The sequence below is a fragment of the Falco cherrug genome, chromosome 2, assembly GCF_023634085.1.
Source record: "Falco cherrug isolate bFalChe1 chromosome 2, bFalChe1.pri, whole genome shotgun sequence".
Classification (NCBI taxonomy): Eukaryota; Metazoa; Chordata; class Aves; order Falconiformes; family Falconidae; genus Falco; species Falco cherrug.
In genome coordinates, this window is record NC_073698.1 from 45843672 (window position 1) to 45861541 (window position 17870).

General features: G+C 38.4%; 1 long non-coding RNA gene across 1 annotated transcript; it reads right to left on the reverse strand.

Annotated features, from left to right (window-relative positions):
• Nucleotides 1-959: 959 nt before the first annotated feature.
• LOC129735423 (uncharacterized) lies at nucleotides 960-17390 on the reverse strand. The gene is made up of 3 exons (XR_008731048.1): nucleotides 17322-17390; nucleotides 15840-15921; nucleotides 960-1003 (listed from the first exon to the last, which is right to left on the reverse strand). It is a non-coding gene; the product is annotated as an uncharacterized LOC129735423 (long non-coding RNA).
• Nucleotides 17391-17870: the final 480 nt, after the last annotated feature.

Genomic DNA, 17870 nt, shown 5'->3' on the forward strand with positions numbered 1-17870 from the left:
AGAGAGCTCATTCAGACATATTAAAAAAATGCATGACTGATATTTCATTCTATTTGAATAGTAGAGCAGCAGAGAATAAAAAGCCAGTATTTGTGCTTTTGTCAGAGACTCAGGAGGAGCCCAACACTGCTTTTTCATTATGCTGATTTTATTCCATCTGAATACAGAATAGACTTTGCACAGGTTTGCAAGAATTTTTTTTTGCTGTGTTAAATGCAATGTGTCCTGGGAATTTTGCATAAGCCTGTATTAAAGAGATTCAGAAGAAAAAGAAAAATAATGCCTCACCCTTCTTCCTGCCCTCCCACTAATGGCCACACTTATGGTATTCCTAGGATAACGCAAATGTATAATATACTTTCATAGAAAAATGACAATTGGTAAAAAAATTTGCAAAAAACTCCATAGTAATTTCTTTGCTGGCAGCAACACATTCATCTATAGCAGTGATGGTGGCAGTGTTTTCAGATCGCATGGGGATTTCTGGATGGGAAGTAATGTTTATTCAAAGTGTAAGTAATTATATACAACAGCAATATAAAATTGGATTACATTTTTTCCAAGTGTAATCAAAGCCAAAAGAAGTACCCTTGAAGGATTTAGGAGCTGCTAAGATTGTAGTGGGAATTAGATTTGTTCTTCAACCTTTTGTTCCACAGATTATCCGAAGGGTAACAGAGCTCACCAGACAATTTTGAGCTTCTGCGAAAATGATTGCCATCTCCTTTCTATGCTGCCTTGCTAAATACTGTAAAGAGAAGCTTAATGATTTAATATACTGAACTTGTCAAGCTGTATCAGAAACACAGAGAAGACCAGCTGTAAAAATCTTCATTAAAGATGGGGAAGAGAAATTACTGCCTGTAACACGGCTTTGGTGCTCATTGCTCAATAGAGAATAAAGGTGTACTTAAAAACCACATCAAGCCAGAAAATTATAAGGCATGTATTTATCTTTTGCTGTTCAAGGGGCTTACCTGGGGAGGAGAGGCTAAATCCATGCCTGAAAAAGGAAGCAGTATAACATGAATGTCTTGAAGAGACCATTCCTGCTGATGCAAAAGATTTCTGTCTTTCATGCATGATCAACCCAACAAAAATGTTTGACAGTCACGTTCCACAAATTAATGCGTAGTCTGGTGTACACTGGACAAGGCAGAGGCAAAACAGTTGAGATTCTCAAAAGCTCTTTCACTAAGCATGTCAAGTTATCCCAAATGTGATTTGATGTAAAACATAAGGATTTAGTTACAGTTTTAGTCTGGAAGATAGATATCCTAATAGCTGCAAATTTGCGTGTTATATCATTGATTATATAGCACCATTCACATGAAAAATGTACTTATTACAAACATCCTTTGGTAACCATCATTAATAATTGCAACCATCAAATCCCACAAGACCTCTTGTGTCAAAAATGTAAGTTTTTAAAACTGGAATTGCTTTCAAAAATAGTATATCTTCAGGGAAAATATTAGGAAGCATCTATGCAAAAGCTCCTCTGGCCCTACTGAAAAAGAAGAAGCATGTCTGTCTGATGAGTTCTGACAGATGCTCTAGGTTTATAGAAGTTCCTCTTTTTATTAGTCCAGGAAGCAAACAAAAACTTTCACAGTATTATGTTTGGCCCAACACTGCAGCTGAAAAAAATAATGATAATAAGTACACAATTTCTCATTTAGATTTCCAAACTTTTTGCTATTACAAGTTTTTTGCGTGGCTTTTCTTTTTCCAATCTATCATCCATTAGTAACAAGATCTGAAACTAAGAAATATGGATTCTATGTGGGCTCCAAGGATATGAGGGTATGATACAGCAGCATTTAGGTAAAGAAGATTCTCCAGAGTTTCTTCAGTTTACCAGGTTCCAAGGGTAATCTGCTCTCCCTGTTGAATTATTCTGTGCTGTTGACTGGTTAAATTAATTTATTTATATATTAATATTTATGTAGCTGACTTTGTTGTTACCGGGTGTCAGCTGTTAGCTTCTGCAGAGACCCTTATGTTAAACTCATACGAATTTGGGCAGCGGTCAAACTTTGTGGCACTGTGCGTACTTTCCCCTAAACCCTGGGTTTCCCCCAAAACTTGCTTCAGAGGTACACTGTGCTCTTTGGCATTTCACAGTAGACATGACATCCAGCATCCAATTGATGGATACTGCAATGGACGCACAGCATGCAATTGATTTCTCAGGTGTCCCAGCAGTGCTGTTGGGGCTTTTCACATCCACTGAGAAACTGCTGATGGGAACTCTCATCTAGGGGGAAATGATGGAGTTTAATGCATGTGGGAGCTTGGTCACAGCACTAGGAGACTGAGCAGGACAGCTGGCAAACTTTTTATTGTGGAGCAGGTGTCCATTGATGCTGCAGTGAATGACAAAGGTGTACAGAATGGAGACTGAAAAATCTTGTTTATTTTAGATACAGAGCAGAAGGCCAGGTGAGATCTTGTTTGATCACTGGTGATTCAGTCTTGCTAAGCAAGAAAGTGTTCAGAAATAGGCAATGGAACATTTCATATGACACATCGGCCACTGGGATCCAAAGCACATGAGGTGTCATGAAAAACAGGGAGATGCCGCTGACCTGTAGTGCTGTGAAATGAGTTGTGCTCCTATTTGATGTATGTCACTTTTACCAACTTCTGCAACAGACTAGACAAGCCTCCCTGATCCTCTGAGGCAGAGCACTCTGGATCAGGACAGAGTTCACTGCAAAAGGGCTACTGCTTCTGCCTGCACCAGTTCTGGGGAATAAACAAGCCATCATTAATCTGTCACTATTTATAAGCAATATATTCAGATAAAACATATTAAAAGGAGAAGACAATTTTGAACACATCAGTTTAACATCAGAAAAGGCAGAACAGTTTGTCAGAAGACATGCTTAGAGAAGAAGCAGTAAATTTAGGTAAGAATCAAATACAAACCTACAAAGGGGACTTAAAAGTTCTGAGTCTTTTTGTGGACATAGCAGAGAAATGCCTGAAGGGACAGCAAGGAATTATTATAAAAGCAAAGATGAAGACAAAAAATCCTATAACTAATATCAACAGTTAATTTATAAGTGGTACTTGAAACATGAGAAAGTCTGAGAGCATAAAAGATGGCAATTGATGCTGTTATGACAGCAAATGGCTGGTCAGCTTAAGGAAGCTACCGGCACTGTCACAAACTGAAGAACCATAACAGTAGAAAGCTCCAGCATTGATCAACGATGTAAGAGGATGATGATGATTACAGAACTGCTACATATCATGACCACAAGCCACAGCTGAAAGTGAGGGGTTGCACCGGTGCTGTTGCCTGGTGAAAGCACAGAACCTCTCTGCCTCAAAGTGCCTTGGTTGCACTGAAAGCAGAACCAGATGTAATGTCTCTTTATAAGATGCCGTATTTTCTTTGCCCGCTGTAGTCATTCAGGTCTGCTGGTCAACATGTAGAGGGGACCCCTTTCAGTGAGCATGAGAGCCTACCTCAGCTGCAGCTGAGCAGAAGGACAATCCCTGCTGGATCTTACGCAAGCTGCAGGGGCTCCTGAAGTACTGAATAAACATTTGCATACCTATTTTCATAAATCCTACGAGTTACAACCGGATTTATAAAAGTAGTACAGTCCTAAAGAGAATTCTGAGAATGCCTTTACACTACCATTCAAGAAAAGCACCATGCTAATCACCACCGATTTTTCATCTTCTTCTAAAAAAAATTTCTAGTCTTACAAGCTGTTCCATGAAATACTGACTTTCAGCAGGTTATTTTACTTTCAAAGCAGCTAAGAGCAATCCTGTGGCTTGTTGTGCCTTCTTTGGTCATTGCTTTCAGTTGTGAAAATAGATTGGTGGCTTTCCATAGAAATGTTTCACTCTTAAAAAAAATCAAATAACAGAATTAAATTAATAATAGTAACATCTGAAATAACAGCTAATAGCATTTCTGCAAGAAAGATCTCAACAAAATAGAGCTACACTTTTCACGTGGATTCTGCAGAAAACACTAGCTAATAAGCAAAATTGTCTAATAATGAGTTCTGTGCTTCAGGATTTAAGATATTTATAAAGCACATTTAATACAACAAATACAACCAAATCTTTACAAAGATAAAAACAATAGGAATGGTATAGTTCAGGAATTTTTGAGGGTAAGGAAATTCTATGGTATTGAATGTGTCTTTACATTATTTAAAATATCTCATAAAATATTTTAAAATTAAAATAGTTTGACATGATCTCTAAAACTTCCCACATTTCTTACAGATGGAGGCACAGATATAAATACATGGGCAATGCAATCTCACATGCTTTAACGTGGTCCCTGGCCTGCCTTCCTAGCAGCAACACAGACATAGCTATAAGAGATTTAAGACTGCAGACATGCCCCACATAGCATAAAGACTAAAATTCTATCATAGATACAACTTTGTGGTTAGAAAAAATCAAATAAACTTGTTTTCCTCTAGGATGGAGGGGGAAGTGAAGGCTTCTGGAAGGCAGTCTCAGTTGCTATTTTCCAAAACAGCCATGCCTTTAATACAATAACATTTCTAAAGGAGCACAAAGCATCTTTGGTTCTAAAATACAAAAATAATGCCAGAAAATAGACCCTAAAACTACTGTGTACATCATAAATCATGATAATCCTGAATCACAAAGGTAAGTGTTCTGCTTTTCTCCTTTTACTCCCATGCCTTTCTGAAGTATTTTGATAAAAATTGACAGACATGTTGTCTGCTGACTTTACAACAGACAAAAAGAATTGACTTTTCAATTGCTAAAGTGCTAAACCTATCCTGAATTACTCTTAATGCAACCAAATTTGATTTTTTTTTCTGCTTTTGCTTTGCTAGATTTCATTGATAAAGCTTTACACAGTAGAACCCAAAATGTAATCTGAAAGTCAAATGAATATAATTATGAAGTATATCTATAGACCATTCAACTATAGAATTGCATAATAACTTTTTAAAAATGTAGATCAAGAAATCCATTTCCAAAATTATCTCATGGCTTTCTGTTATAAAATCTCTATTTACCCTTGAACTTACCAAACATTTTATCATACCACATGCACGTTACTAAGTCCCAAGATGCTCTTTAGTGAGACTGACTTGCTAAATTGAGTCAATTTTGTTTAGACCAAAGGGAAGTGCTCTGCACCATCTAAGCCAGAGCTTCCATCTTAGGGAAGATGGTGACATTGTGCACCATTCTGTACTAATTATGTGCAAGCCAAGTTGCATCAAATTGCAGTTGCAATCCCAGACTACTGCAATGTGAGTCTTGGAAATCCTTAATGGAAAAAATCACTCATCAAGGAAACAAATAGCTATTATGTAAGTATGAAATAACAGTACTAACAGCGACTACTCATCTCTTCTCAGAAGGGGTGCAAGTCAAATGTAAAAACATTTAACTGCAAAGCAAAGAACTCATATACAGCATGACAAAACATTTCCCAGCAGCTCATCAGCTCTGGTTCTTTAGCTGATGGTAAACATATGGAGGAAACTAAACTTCAAGATAAATTAAGCCTGAAGATTGAAAAGCTATGAGGGATAATGTGTATTTAAATAAAAACATTTCCAAGAGCTTGAAGTATAACTTGGATGACATTTCCTGTCACTGCGGTGGATTTCTAAGTCAAAAGCCTCTCTTGAAAACCCTCCTGCCTAGACTGCCCTGCCTGAAGTGCCCCCATTTTTAGGGTATCCTGGTGAGTGCCCCAGGATACTACCATGGATTCTCTTGGTCACCCAGTGTAGGCTTAGAAACTCTTTCCATAACTGTACCTGGGGATGCTTTCTTGTACTGTGTACATCCAACTAACCCACAGAATTAGCATGGGACAGGGAAACCCATGGGATGCAGAGGACTGTTAACTTTAACCACTACACCTGGGTCTGGCAGGTGATGCGAGGTAAACCAGAGCTCCCCCCACAGACTCAGACAGCTGCCCCAAAACTTCGAGAAAATGCACACTGTCAGGAGCTGTGGTCTCCCCACAAGTAGCTTGGATCCAAGTGTCACCTCTAAAGTGGGAACTTCTATGGATGCCTTTCTCCTATCCACCTTGTAGCATCCTCTACACCGGCACAACAGCGAAGGGGGAGTGCAAGGTGGCCCAGTTCCCCTCCATGGACTTCAATTGTGACACTATGGCCTTTTTTTTATGCAATGAGCTGGGAGACAGGACACATGTCACCATGGTCACAGGCTTTATCCCAGTGAGAGCCAAGGTCCTGAAAAGGTTTCCCACACAAAGCACAGACAAGCTGTGGACAGAGAATAGGATCCCATAACTCTCCTGGAGAAAACATGGAGATTGGCATTGGCACCTAAACTGACAACCACAAAAGAACCTGAACAATTTCCTTACCAAGCGTGACTCACCATCAAATGGGACAGTCCTGTCATGTCCAGAGATAAGGACCGAGTGAGACAAAAAACATGAACAAAAGCCTTTTTAGTCCACTGAATGCAAAGCATCCTGTAGCTTTGGGCCCTAAACTAAGCAAAACCTTTCCCATGAAGGCTATTTTCCAAGTTATTCTTCAGGTCTAAAGAAAAGGTTGACTTCCTTGCCACATCTCTTCATGGAAAATTCCAAAATACACAGATACTGCTGCAGAGCATTAGATCTGTTCCTGCTTTCCTTTCTATGTCCCTGCGAAAGGATATGGGTGCTTGGTCCTGCACACCCCTCTGGGCATAGCTGCCTGCTTCAGCTGGCATTGGAGGAGGTCTTGGGAGTCACCCATTTTAGCAAAGCAGAATGGGTTTGAGAGGGACTTGGTAGAGACATCACATCAACCATCAAGAGCCTCTCTGAGGGCCAGCACAGGTGGGAAGAAGAGATACATCCGCCTTATTCCTCTTCTAGACAATTGTCGTTCCTTTTAATCACTGCAATCTGGCAGGCTGCAATACTCTCCTAAGATTATCACAGCCACTTTGAACCAGAAACACCACACAAAGGTAATAATGAAATCTGCAAGGGCATCTGACGGGTCCCAGGGATGAGCATTTTACAGCGTGGATGTGGTCGGGTTACTGAAGTGCTGGGTCGCCCCAACCGTGTCCCACTTGGTCTGCAGTCTCAAGAGTCACTGTCTGGAGAAATTACGCTTGTCAGGATGGAGGCAGCCCTGCACGAGACAGGTGAAATCTCCATTTCCCTGTTTTCTCGTTCTCTGTTCATGTTTGTGTCTACCACTGTTTTATCTTTTTTAACTCCAGTACCCATAAAGAAGAACTCCATTTCAGTCAACTGGAATATAATATTTTAAAGAAGGTGCCAGCAAAGAATCAGGACTAGAGGTCCAAAGTCTGCATTACTTGCTACTCTTGGTGTTGACTCATTCTTTAATCCCTCAGCATGAGGCTTTAAATACATCAGGAACCTCAAAAGCCAAACTAAGGAATTATTATTTTAATACAACTTAACCAAAATTCCATTGATTGTTCTAAAGAATGCAAAAGAAATTCACATAAAAAGCCAGGTTTTACCAAAATACAAACACCTCTAACCAGTTGAATTTCTACAGCGTCTTTGCTTTTAATTAGATTCTGTGCAATTTGTTTGCCTGCATTTCAGGCATCACTGGGCTATAGCTAGTGAATGAAAAATTAAGCTGCCTTCTCTAATACTCAAACCTCTTCCCCAAATGAATGGTTCGGAAGTGATGGAACATGTACTGACTTCAAAATAATATAAAAATTACTTCAGTCATGAGGGTGCATCAATTTCATAGGGCCTGTATTTCTATCCCAAGCCAAGTACAACCTGAAGAGCTCATTATATTCCAAATTCAGACATACATGCAGGCATAAGCCCCAGCTTTCTAATCAGCCTTATGAAGAACTTGTGTTAGCAACAGAGCATGTTAAGCATTCTTCACAAATAATGACAGTTGAGATTAAAACCTGGGCTATCTATTTCTTTGCTTTTTTTTTTTTTCCTTGCTTAATCTTATCAGTTCAGTTTCATATTAAAAGTTAGTGGTGAAGGAACTTTACTTATCTAGAGCTGCATTCTCTCTTAAGTTGGGGTCTTGTTTCTTTTTTTCTTTCATGAGACTTCTGCTATTATAGCTATATATTATATTGTGAAGCTGGGATATTTTTCTTCTCATTGAAGTCTCCCTTATTTAATTTACCGAACACTGCTAAATCATCTGAACTGAAAATGATCTGTAAATTAGTTTTGCAGAACAGTATTTGCCTTTAGAAAAACTGAATTGCTGTAGGTTACAATATTTTTCAAGAGAGCATTAAATAATGCATTTAATGCAGTCTTCAACTTAAACCTTTATTTAAATTTTATCAATTGAATACAATGTCATACTGCAAATATAAGGCACACTTTATTTCAGGAAGCACATATAAACTTGTTTGGTTGGTTTTTTTTAAAGACTTGTCTAATACAAGTTTTTGGTTTTCTAGTTATAACAATTCCTATGGTTATAACCAAACAGACAATTCTTTTCTTAAACAAGGAAGTAAATACCTACGTATCACAGATACTCATATATTTTCGTACTCTCATTTTAACACACATATGCGCCAAAAGAACTCATATCTCATTTACACTGGATTTATTCCAGACAAAATAGTGCATGTCTTCTTGCTTTGTTTTGTTAACTCTCCAATGTTTGGGGCTTAATCATCTCCCCTTTTCATTTCAAATATTTTCACATTACAGCCCCAAGAGACAGACTGAGAGCTGGGATCTCATAACATAAGCATCAAACGTGTGTGAACTGACTTCTATGTTTCAAAATCACAGAGCTAGAAAGGATTACAGGTAGTCATTAGGCCATGCCTGGCCCTACACTTAAATCAAGTATATCTCAGTTTTCTTGACACACATTGGTCTAAACTACTCTGCGATGCCTCCATTTTAGGGATACAACCTCACCAGTATTCCACCAATTCTTTCCTATCCTTATAAATAAGCACGTTTTCTCAGTTACTAATTGGAATCTTCTATAATTTTGTTATTCCTTTTCCTATTCACTCTGAAAATAAGGGACAAATTACTTCTTTGCAACAACTTAAATCATCTTCTTTGCAACACTCTTTCACATATCTGACTACTGTCTTCATAGCCCTCCTCTCTTAATGCTTAAATAAATTCTTCAACCTCTCAATGCAGGTCATATTTTGTATATTTGTGATCACTCTTTTAATCCTTTTAATCCTTTTCTCCAAACTTGTCAGTTGCTTTTATTTAAATGCAGTGCCCCAAACTTGGATACTGTTCTGTAACCATGATAACAAGCAGAGGAAAAGTAGTATTTTATTTCTTACATACTATATTCCCTAAATATACAAAAATTACTTTTGCTTTCTTCCATTTGTGTCTTCTGCTCACCTTGTGATCCAATGCAACCTCCATCTCCTTTTCTGAAGTACTGCTATTTAACTAGACATTCCTTTCCCATATATGCCTATCTGATTACTCCTGCCCAAGAATAATACATTACACTTGTTCCTGTTCAATTTCATCTTACTATTTTCAAGCTACTTAGTCAATTCTTCAAGGTCAATTTGAATTCTCTGTTCTTTTCATGCCACCCAGCTCCATGTCACCTGAAAACTGAATGGGCATATTCTTCAGATCATTAAGGAAAAAACTGAACTCAGGCTGAGAAATGTCTCTGGGGAGCCATATTAGACACATGCTTTCCTCCTTGTTGCAAACTGTTGATCATTATTTCACGGCTTGTGAAACCTACCCAACCCTTCTGTATCCACACTGTGTCAGTGCTTTATAGAACCATAGCATAGCATGGTTTGTGTTGAAAGAAGATTTTCCAGCCAAACTCCCAAACATAGATCATATTTTCCCAATTTCTTATAAAGGACAATACAGAAAGCCCCACTGAAGTCAAGACAATTGGCATTTATGTTCTCAAATCCTGTTGTCCTGCTGTAGGAGAAATCACACAGATTTGATAATTTTGTATTGGCTGCTACTCACATGCTTGTTGTCTTCCAATGCTAATAAATAGTTTGTTTAGTCAGTTGTTCAAACATTTTCTGAGAGCAGAAATTAAGCTAGTGGCTGAATCATACCCCAATCTTCCTTTCTCCTTATTCAAAGACAGACACTGACATTCCCTTCATGGACCTTTCAAGTCATTTCCTGTCTATCACATGCTTTCAAGTACAACAGTACTATCTAATAATTCATCATAAAATTATTTCATGTATTAATTAGGAAACTCCTAATCCCTTGCTGACTTGAAAAACTCTAATGTCTAAATGGTTCCTTTACTATTCAGTTTTGAAGACTTTACTTTTATCACCGCTATGAATTACCATACCCCTCAATTGCAATTGATCATTCTTTTAAGGACTGAGGCAGAAACATTCTTACAAAATTTGTCCTTCTGAGCATCATTCAGCAATAGTTTTTCCTCTCCACTGAACAGACAACCAATTCACCCTATCCTTTCCCTTCCTTCTGTTACAATTGCATTTCTAAATTGATTGATATCTCTTGGCAGATGCATCTTGTTTCGAGCTTTGTTTTTTAAAAATTTTGTTCCTACATGTTCATGTTATATTTATCACTCGTCCTCAGTAGCCTGACCTAGTTTCTGCTTCCAGCTTGATTCTTTCTTGTCTCTAAGGTTCATGCACAGTTCATGCTTTAATCAATCTCTTACTGCATTTTCTGTTTTCTTCACAGTGGGATAGTATATACCTGTGGATGGATACTATGTTATTGTGTGTATTATTTCTATGATGCTAACCTTTTAAGAGCATTTTCCTTTACACGAGATCTTGTTTACCCAGTCTCTAAATTTACTGAAAGCTACCTTCTATCACTCAGCTGCTATTCCTCCTTCTTGTCCTGAATGATCACGAATCTTTCTTCTAAAGGCCATTCTTAAATGGACCTTCCAGCCTCAAATTCTCATCCATTCTTCACAATTGTCAACGAATATAAAAGAATGTCTCCTTTGCTTTCTTTACCTCTGGAATCAGAAACATTTTTCTTGATGCAATTCAAAGGTTTCCTGAGCAATCTGCTAATATTTATTGCCCAGCAGATATTCCTCATTATCCCCAGTTACTTTTGTGCCAAATATAAAAGTCCTTGTGACATACTGTGTAATATTTTCCCCCCTCAGTTCTTTTCTGTTTCTGCTACAAACCTTAGGGGGAAAAAAAAAAAAAAAAAAAAAAAAAAAGATGCAATTTCAAGCTGTATCTTGCATTCAAAGACTGAGTTTTGGGAAAATTTATATCTAGCACATGTTTTGCTTGATAGGCGTACAAAGGTCAGCTTCAAAATAGCTTCAGTCATTGACAACACAACCCAAAGCACGTGAGGTCTTGCAAGTAAGGGCATCTCATATGCTATTGATATAGCATATGGCATTAGGACTGAATATGTCAGTAAGCAAGTCTAGATAGCCCATGTGCTTGTCCACAGTCAGTCTGGGGTTTGCCTACAGGATCCAAATGCTGGAAATCAGTGGATCTAGGCTGCTTGGTTGCTCATGTATGTCCTGTTTAAACTCTTGATAATCTTACTGAGTCCCATGGAAGGGGGAGACCTGCTACAGTAAAAGCAAGCCTTTTTGAACACAAATGGTCCTTCCCCAGGAAACAAAGGGCACTTCTTAATACAAAAATCCCAAAATGTAAATCTAGGTAATTTTGCCAGCTTGAGTGCTATGAGCAGAAAGAACAATTAAAAAAAAAAAAAAAGTAATTCTAAGACACTAAATATAAACTATTTTATTTAAACAAGGGGTTTTTTTAATAGTTCATAAACAACCTAAGAATAAAATAGTAATCTTATAAGAATATATTTGTCTTGTACCAGCATGCAGGCCAAATGTCCATAGCAGAAGCAGAAGTGGAACTTGTCATTAAAGTCAAATAAATACTCATCCAACATAATACAAATGATAAAATGTAAAGCTTGCAAGCTGAAGGTAGATTCTGAGCAGACTTCTTTCGTGCAGTGACACAAACAGGATACATGATGTAACGTTGTGTTTCCATGAGGCATAAGGGTTTTAATAGCATGAATTTGCAATTACCCCATTGCAAGCTTACCAAGGAGCCACAGATAAAGTGCCAACGGACAAAGTATTTCAAGGGAAGTCAATAATACCTCTCAAGCAGAACACAATGATGAAGAGGGGTTTTTTTCTTACTATATATGTAGCACAAGTGGGTCAGAGCCTTGTAACAGGAGAAGGCTTATTCTCTATCAGATGATACATAGGGCTTGGAATCGTATCTCAACATTTCAGCTTTCATTCTAAAAACAAATGTTTAGGCATGCTGAATATAAAAAAAAAAAGGTTTAAAAATGTATCTTTATTTCTGTCTGCATCTGTAATGACCTGGAATTAATAGATATGAAAAGCACAAATTGGCCCATATATCATGAGGTCTTTATTTTCAAGAATAGTAAATCGGTCTTTTTGACCTTCAACTTATAAGTTTTACATACATTAAGAAGATTTCTAATTTCTAGCTACCTTTAGGGGCAGAAAACTTAAAAGAATATAACCACCTGCACCATAAAGCTTGGAGGCCTCACCAGCATACTCTTTAGGATAAACACTCCTTGCAGGAAACAGAACAATGGCAAGGCTGCAAGAGATCAGCTTGTGTTTTCTAGAAACTACTTAAACCAGCTCGACGGTAAATAACCGGTACATGCACTTGTTTCAGTAATGTAAACATTAGCTTAGTGCTAAAATAATAGAGCGCTCCCGCCTAAAATGGCTCCTTCTGTGCCATAAAACTCTCCTTGCAGGTGCCAGTGGGAATTTATAAGAACTTTGCAGTTAAGTTAGCTTAGCCTTAACTAAGTTAGCTAAACATGTCTTCCATCAGTAAGAACCTTCTTCCTTTAATTGCACTAATACCTTGTGCGGTGCATCATTCTTCAGTTTCAAAGACTATATATGAATTTTAAACTGCTGGGTCACAAACCCTTGGTGTCCCTGTCATTGATTTCTGATATTCTAAGGGCCACATTGCAGGGTTAGGGTTTATCAGAATGATTACTGAGGGGCTGAAAGATTTATAAAGACTATCTTCATTGCATGTGCGAGAAGAGTGCACTGTGAGAATGCAGTGGAACTTACAAAGCCATTTATATGTTATTGGAATGAGGGTGGCTTTTCCTTACAGAGCAGCCCCTGGTTCTATTGTCAGGGGAAGTAACGGCTGTGAAATCAGATAGGTAATAAGTCCTTCATTACTGTTTATGAGGCCTCTCCTTTTCCCTTTGTCACACAGAATAAGTACTGGTTAGACCTTTTAGTCTCTTTCATGAAGCTGAGTTTAATCATGAGCGCAGAACACTCCTTTATTTTGAGCCATTATTAAATGGCTGTGAAAGTGCTGAAAAGTGGTGTTATCACACAATATATGATTTGAAACACCTGTAGCATGTCCAGCTCCTTGCTGTTGTTGTAAAGCTCCCAGAATTGTACCCTAACTCCTGAGACTAGATTCCTTCAGCTACCGTACTTCTCTTGCACTGATGAGAAAAGTTCTCATCCCTACTGACACTCCTAAGCACCTGAGTAACCTTTCCTTTTCTTGAGTTATGGCTTAAACATAATACAATACATTTATTTAATGCCCACTAAAAAACTTAATGCTCCCCAAACACATTTCCAGTATCATAGATAATGCAAGTATTCTGTACACAGGTAGCACACACAGTACAGAACGAAGAAATATTTTAACACTGTCCAGGGATGGTTAACCTCAGGTAATGTATCATTGCAAAATCTTGCTGTCTGGCTATTATTAAAAATGATAGCATCAAGCATTTTCTTCCATTCTTTCTGACTATTGTATGCTGTTCTCAGAGTTTTATCTCTGATGCACATGAGAAAGATTTGATCTTATACCCTCCAGCATTACCCAACTGCTTGGTGCCTGATCTGGTCTTATAGCCTGAAAAGAATGAAATTTTGAAACAATTATAAGATATGTTGGAAATGCCAAGGAGATTTTAGTACAGATGGTCAAAAGTATGTGATAAATATAATTTGTCATACCACATACAGATACAAAAATAAAGGAGCTAACTCATATGAAAAGAATTCTGCCTTTGTTTTATTTGATATTTGTGGATTAGGTTGTGTCTAATGGTTAAGTATACCTGTTGGATTAGTCTCCCTGTCCTGGTTTCAACTGGGATATGTTTTCTTCTTAATAGCTGGTACAGTGCTGTGTTTTGCATTTAGTACAAGAATAATGTTGATAACACACTGATGCTTTAGTTGTTGCTAAGTAGCGCTTACTCTCAGTCAAGGACTTTCCAGTTCCCCATGGCTCTGCCAGTGAGCAGGTGCACAAAAAGCTGGGAGGGAGCAGAGCCAGGACAGCTGGCCAAAACTAGCCAAAGGGATATTCCATACCATAGAACAGCATGCTCAGTGTATAAACTGGGGGAGCTGGCTGAGGGTTATTGATCACTGCTCGGGGACTGGCTGGGCATCTGTCAGCAGGTAGTGAGCAACTGTGTTGTGCATCGCTTATTTTTTTTTTCTTGGGTTTTATTCCTCTTCATCACAATTATTTTTGTTGTTATTACTATTATTATTTTCTACTTTATTTCAATTATTAAACTTTTTATCTGAAATCATGACTTTTACCTTTTTCCAATTTGCTTGTCCCACCGGGGGGGGTTGTGGGGAGTGAGCAACTGTCTGTGTGGTACTTAGTCACTGGTTAGGGTTAAACTATGACACTTTCTCAAGTAAGTAAATCAGCAATAGAGAGAAGAAGGTGCTTCTGAAGTTGTCCAAAAAGAGCTTCAATTCACCAAAACTAAGCACTTAGTTATCGACATTGATGATTTAAAAAAATTATTTTAGTTGGAGCGGATCTCCCTCTGGAGAGGGAGAGGGGGATCCTCTACCGTCTGGGAGGGGGTGCCTTCAAAAGCACTCATCCTTTCTTGTAGAGCTAGGAAGGGAACTTATTTCCTAGTTTTTCAATATTTATTTATGTATCCATCTATTTATTTATTTATTTATCTATGCATACAGAGAGACACTGGGGGAATCACCAGGCACCTAGGATGAAGACACATGTGCTGGAGCTAGATAAGTGGGTTTCCACCCTCTATCCTTCCTTTGGGAAAGCAGAACTGGGGAGAAATTTTTAAGAGAAAACAAAAACAACAAGCTAGAACCGTTGTGGAAGTAAATAACGTTCCATTGCTTTATTTCTAAACTATGTTATCACTAGTGATATCTGTAGGAAAGCAAAAATGAAGGTAAAAGAAATTTTTTTCCAGTGTTGAAGACTGATAGATTAGTTCCCTATTAAAGATAATGGTATTGATATACTTTTTATATGAGGGTTTGCAAAACTCATTTCTTCTCCCATCTCCATGTAAAAGAACGTCCTAAACTTTTCCTATTAAGTTCCCAAAGCTTTGTAGTTACTGTTATAATACCAAAAAAATGAAGAAGACTAATATGTTAGTCAGACTAGCGTACACAAGCAAAGGAAGAGCTGACAAACAACCACTGTGCCTTGAGGCAGTTTCTGTAGTGGAAAAAAAACGCTTGGTCTGAACTCAACTATATAGACTTAATGCCAAAAAATGAAGTAACTCCTGGCTTTAAAGCCCCTGAAGTCACTAGAAAACTTCCTCAGACTTCAGATGGCATAAATTTATTTTCCAGTGATTCTTAGTGAGTAAACCACTGAACTGACATTAAGGAAATGTGGTTGGTTTCCTGTTCCTGACACAGATTACCTACAGGCCCCTGGATCAGTCACAATGCAGTACTATAAAAGATGGAATTATTTTTTGAGTACATACATACCAATACTGGAACATTAGGCTGGAGGATAGCAATGATACCACTTCTAAGGCTGACAGTGGAGAGGTCATAAGTGAAAGCATACCTGTAATACATGAAGGATGTGTATAAATTAGTGACATCTAAGAGAAGAAATAAATGTCTCCCAGACGACAAAAAGAAGTTGTTGACCCTCTTGCACCATCTATGAAACAATTCAAATACCTGACCTCTGCCTGAAAGTACCTATGAAAAGAAAATAATGCAGAATGCAACAGGAGTTTCTGACCAAATTTTGACCTGAAAGAATGGTATGTATTTTTATCCATGTTATACATAAACTAAGTTGTTTGCTTAATAAGTTAAAACTTATTAAATAAGTTAAAATTATTTAAATGTTCTATAAGAGTCTAAAACATTTATCTGACATATGGTAGATTGGACCAGCTAATTCTCAGTATTTATCCCGTAATATATGGAGTGTGTGTGTTTTAAATCTCTCCATGTCCTCATTAGAAACTATATATTCTGGAGCCAAGGGAACACTACATTAATGACACAAAATCCTCTGCACGATGAAGATTAAGTGCTATGGGTGTAACTAATCTTTCAGGCATCTCTAGGGGGAAATTATTGCTGCTCCTTACAGGGTGCAGCTATGTGGCAGCCAACAGAGCACTAGAGAGCAAGCCCAAGCACCCTTGACCACCCACACAGCTTACCCCTCACCTCATTCCCTGGGTCTGCTTGGGACCTTTCCAACTCACATTCAGACACACCAGGCACAGCAGGAGCTGTTTCCACACTGTATAGATGCAACTCAGTCTGTACCTGGCCCTTTTTTATTCAGCTATATAGACATTGCCTCTTCATCAGTTGAATCAGTCTCTAGGTGAAATGAATCCTACGTTATAAGTAAAACCACCAATTTGGGCATGAATTCATTGAAACACATGGGTATAAACGGAAACATATGAAATTTTGTCTGAGCATAACACTTTTTTTACTGTGAGGGTGGTTGAAAACTGCAATAAGCTGCCCAGAAAGGTTGGAGAGCCTCCATCCTTGGAGATATTCAAAAAGCCATCTGGACATGGTCCTGGACAACCAGTTTTAGGTGACCTTGCTTTGAGCATGGGGTTGGAGCAGATGGTCTCCAAAGGTGTCTGCCAACTTCAACCATTCTGTCATTCTGCAAATCACTTAACCAGTGACTCCAATCCTAGACCAGTTGTTGTGATGCAAGCAGCATTAAAAAAATTACATGGCTATATGGAGGGCTAGTTCTGCAGTGAGTGTGCTCATTTGTGTGCGAAGGCAGAGACTATATGAGGAGAGAGCTGCTACCACTCTGGGTAGGAGGTGATTATTACATCAGTTTGGTTCTCCTTATTTGCAGCCTTTCAAGTTCCTTATAAGCAGGGTTAAATATTACCTTTGTTTTTCAGATAGGCCAGTCAAAGCCCCTGGGGTGCTCATGATGCTAATTTTGCTTGGGAGACTCACCTCAGGATTCCCTTGTGACCCCTGAAGAGACAGTAGAGACTGAAAGCAAGAGCCTAAGGGAAGGTGCTCTGTGTCATCCATGACAGTGACTATTTTACTGTACTGACAACAGAGGAAACAAGGAAAAGTAACTTCCCTAGCTTAAAATAAATTTCTGAAGGCAGAAGAGGAAATGAGGGGAAACGCCAAAAGCTACACAACCATAGTCAACACAAAAGTCATCGGCAGTACTGAGAATAAGTCCTTGTTCATGGACCTTGTAGCTCTAGAAATTGAGATGGCTGGATTTGCCAACAGCAAAAGCCATAATCATCTCTGAGAGTAACTAAATTGAGGGTGGAAATTTCCCTTCCAGGCTTCTAGACCATCTGAGAAAAACAGCTTCTTGCATAAAAAGACAGGCACTCATTGAGAAGCTCTGTCACACCCTGGTTTGCTGTGCTAGCCTAGACTTGGAGGTTGTGCAAAGGGGGCCCTTCTGGTGTCAGAAGAACTTGTTAGAGCCTGTAAATTTCTCATAATCCTATTTGTTGTTCTCAGCACTTCCTA